At 29.6% G+C, this 5,000-nt stretch overlaps 1 protein-coding gene across 1 annotated transcript in view; it reads left to right on the top strand.

Moving 5' to 3' along the window:
* Positions 1–5,000, top strand: part of LOC137614836 (reelin-like) — a 596,609-nt gene that overhangs the window by 401,515 nt on the left and 190,094 nt on the right. The gene's annotated exons all lie outside the window — the stretch shown is intronic.

The following is a 5,000-nucleotide window of genomic DNA, read 5'->3' as shown; positions in this document are numbered from 1 at the left end:
CGCTCATGAACGACCTATGACTGGTAATTTTAGAGTGAGTAAAACATTGCGTCATAGTATCATGATGTTTGACAACATGAGGCCCAGTTTTGTTGTACTTGTCCTGTGGGTCAAGCTATGTAGAACTCCAACCAAACTTATCTGAAAGCTCCACTGAAGTCCATCTTTGCATTTCATGAATTATTTAGTCATGTACTTAAAGATGGTGTTAGACACTGGTCAAAAAAAAAGAGGCAAAGGTTATACAAATATGCCTTTTGATAACTGTTGAGTAGAAGATACTTTTGAGTTTTCTTTATAATGCTTTATTTTTATATATTTGGGATTGTTTGTCAATTCTCTAAATTTATAATTTTCATTCGAAATTTACTACATAAAATTGTATTTTCGGTTACGTTGAAATTAAATAATTATATTTGTATTCATGTATAATAAGTTAGCTTGTTTGTGTTTGTGAAAAGTTACTGGTTAATGACCTCCCACTTTATGTTAGGTCGGTGATATGTAATATGTCGATTGAATTTATAGACTTTATGTTATAAGACCTTTGAAAAAAAGTTTATTTTGACATATTGAATGTTAATGTAAAATTGAAATGTCACAATGATTTGTAGCTCAAAGATGCTGTTGTATTCTGGAACAAGAGCTTCTAGTAACATCTCGCAACTTGTTGAAGCACCCATTCTGCCTATTGCGTGATATAGAATCCCTCTGGAACTTTCACGAGTCTTATAGAAAACGGATCCCATATATATTTATATATATATATATATATATATATATATATATATATATATATATATATATATACATGTATATATACACATATATATATACATATATATATACATATATTTATATATACATATATATACATATATACATATACATATATACATATACATATATACATATATATACATATATATATATATATATATACATATATATACATATATATACATGTATATATATATATATATATATATATATATATATACAAATGTATATACATGTATATATATATACATATATATATACATATATATATAAATATATATACATATATATACATATATATATACATATATATATATATACAAATGTATATATATATATATATATATATATGTACATTATGTATATATATATATATATATATATACATTATGTATATATATATATATAGATATACATTATGTATGTATATGTATATATATATACATTATGTATATATATATATATATATATATATATATGTATATATATACACATTATGTATATATATATATATATATATATATATATATATATACATACATATATATATATACATATATATATGTATATATATATATATATATATATATATATATGTATGTATATATATATATAAAAAAGCAACAGGGGCATTCAACAGAGACTTACATCGTTCATCTCTGAGTTATCAATTGCTTTTGTGATGCATTTATGCGATATCTATTATGACCCAGCATTTTAATTTCTTTTACGATGCTGCTGATTTTAGAAATGACCAAGAAAATCTTGGAAGATCGAATATCATCACAGGCTTTGTTCTTGATTATCATCTTTTATATATGAAACTGCGTTCTAGAAAGTTGCTGTTGACCAAAATTCAGTGCTAAGATACATCATCATTGGGTCTTATACATGTAACGCTTGTACAACATTATGAGTTCATGTAAATTGTTATTAATAGGTGAAATGTGAGTATTATTGTGACCTTTGTAAAATATTGTAAATATTCCCGTTAATCTAAAATATAGTTATTGTTATATGTGCCCTGGGAATTATTTGATTATGTTTACCGACAATTTGACATTTGTGACAACTCAAAACATACTACTTCATATCACTTCTCCTCTTACGCAAAAAATATGTCCTACTTATACACTTGAAAGTTTTATTTACTTCAGAATGTTCATCATCATCATGTGATAATTTTAAAATTAAACTATGAATCTTCCTAGAGATTACTAATTGTTCGATAATTTCCTCTATGCTAACTGACTTAGGACGAACATAACATAAAACTCCATCTTTTAGATAAAAGGTTTTTTTTTTTTTATAAAAAAATAACAGGTTCATCCATCACCTCCCATCAGGAAATTCCAGTCAGTGTTTCATTCTCTCTTTGCCACTTAACTAGCTAATTCCTATTCAAAATGTTAGTGCTTAAACCTTGCAGAAACGATTACTTGAATCCAATACATCGACAGCATTGCTTTATTACTTTTGACTCCTACATGGTCGGCTTGGTTATTGTCAACATAGATAGAGTGGCTCTTCTCAGCCATACTCATACTAAGATCAATCTCACTGCCTCTATCACACTCGTTCAATTCCAAAAACGCATGCATGTTTGCATCCCCGATCATTCTATGACCTTATTCTAAATCTAAATCTAACCTATTTACTACCATTTCAGGAACTCGAATCTCACTGAAAACAGGATTCAAAAACTTGGATGTAGCTAAATCCTTACCGACAATAATGTTAATGACATCAATTGGCAAATTGTCTACTACCGCTAATATTACATCTCCGAACACTCTGACTTTCCAAGTTCATCTTTAACAAAACAAAAACAATGGAAGTGTTCTGAACCCACCTAGCATTATTTTTACTTTCATACGGATTACTTCCTTTATTAGGAGACAGCTGTTCAATTGTCCCAAAGGAAGACTACTTTTCTCAAATGCTGCCCTTCATTAGGAGAAACTACACCTTCTATTAGGACAGATATTCTTCATAAAGTGTTATCGTTTCTTTCGTACATGAAGAAAGATTATTAACTAGGAACACTGATTTCTTAAAATTTTCCCTTCAACTACATAACTCCTTGCTAGATGCCCTTACTTATTACTTTGGAGAAAAACTAACATGGAATTACTAACTACCCATTTGTTTTTACAAACCATAGAAGTATGACATGGCTTTTACCTTGCATAACAATAATTATTACTTTTCCCTGTATTGCTACTGTTATAAGTGATTTTACTGTGTCGTTTCTGACTTGACGAAGGATCACTTTTCTTTCAACTCTAACTTGTACTACGAATTAAACTATATTTATCTTCCAACCTAGTCACAGTCGCAAAAGATTTTTCATGCCTATCTTCTACATATAATTTGATATCAGGGGAAGGTTTTTGAAAAAATCAAAATTATCAAATTCAGCAGAAGTTAACAATACAACATTTTTAACTTCCCATACTCTCCATACGCACTGCTCTCATCCTTTCTCAAGCATCTAAATTTCTTACTATACGTCTTCGGTACGAACCTGTATGCAACAATAACAGTTTCTTTCACAATATAATCCTCTTAGTTTTTTTTTCAGAAATAGAGCTATACACAGCAAGTACCCTACCGTAAATACAAATCCCAGATATTTTGCCAACCTACTCTGTTCATTAACTTTTCAAAGACATGAAATATTTCGTTTTATCGTCCTCATCAAAATTTGGCACTAATTTCAAATTTCACTGATACTTAAATTATCAACTGCATTAATTTCAAATCTGTACAGATAACTAAATCATCTACTTGGCACTAATTTCAAATCTGCACTGGTACCTAAATTATCGACTTCGTTGTTCAATAACTCATTACTTGATCGTCTGCTACATGACAAGATTTGTGTTTACATTCGTTCTCTCTCTCTCTCTCTCTCTCTCTCTCTCTCTCTCTCTCTCTCTCTCTCTCTCTCTCTGTCCTGCTGCATTTTTTCCATTTCTGTTTGAATTGCTCTTTTATCTCTCATAATTTTTCTTCCCTTTCTTTTCAATACACTTGCGAAGAGCCTCATCTTCTAGTCCCAAAAACCTCCTACCTATCTCCTACAACTCTTTCGTTATCTCACTCATTCTACATTTTATATTATCCCCGTTTCAGTTGGTTACTGAGTAGAAAATCCTGACCACTGATACGATCTCAAAGTCGCTACAGGTTCTTCCAATCAAGATCAAGAGAATACTCGATCTTGCTTCCAGTCTCTAAGCAAAATGGCTTCGACAACACCAATTGTAATATGGAAATGCATATAAAAAGAGGCTCACAAAAAAGTTTATTCACCAACTAATTTACAAAGAAAAACCCTGTTGCTGCACCTACATTTTCAATCACTAAAATTCATTCAAAATGTCAATAGAATTAGGAAACAGGCTGGAAAGTAGAACAATAAAGTGGTTAAATAGAGATTTGGCAAGTTATCTCCAGTTACTAAAATGTGGTTGGTACATTAACTTTAGGCTTGAGAATAAGAATGTCGAATGTCGCAAAAAGTCACTAATAGGAGGTCTCTTCGTCTCGGATATATATATATATATATATATATACTGTATATGTATATGTATATACATATATGTATGTATATATATATATATATATATATATATTTGAGATGGGTGTTTGTTGTCTGAAAAGGAGACTGTCCGACCTTTGGTTTTCTTAACGCTTTCTTCCTATCTCGTTTCTATCCCTCTGAACAGTCTCTTCTCGAAGCTTTGTGTCCATGTGTCGGTGGAGCTCATTACGATGGGCAGTCGACATTGCCATATGGGGCGTTATGTTTATATTTTGCATACTGGTTGGTTGCCTTTAAAATGCCTAATTTGATCATGTTATAGAAGTTTTTAGAGCAACGTTTCTAATGGAATCTTACCTTCTATAACAAAACATGGCATGGGAAGTCAAATGGTAACGTTTTCAGAAAGGATTTTCAATTATGTTCGGTTTATCCCCGAAAAGCTGCCGATAGTAATTACGGGGATGCAATCTTTGACCTCACACTAGTTGGGTTTCGTCTCTGAGAAAAGATATATTGTTTACCTATATATATATATATATATATATACATATATATATATATATATATATAAATATATATATATGTATATATATATAAATATATATATATGTATATATATACAGTATATATATATATATATATATATACTGTATATATATATATATAT

The sequence above is a fragment of the Palaemon carinicauda genome, chromosome 21, assembly GCF_036898095.1.
Source record: "Palaemon carinicauda isolate YSFRI2023 chromosome 21, ASM3689809v2, whole genome shotgun sequence".
NCBI lineage: Eukaryota > Metazoa > Arthropoda > Malacostraca > Decapoda > Palaemonidae > Palaemon > Palaemon carinicauda.
The sequence above is the reverse complement of the archived record's forward strand: the minus strand, read 5'-3'. Positions and strand labels throughout refer to the sequence as shown.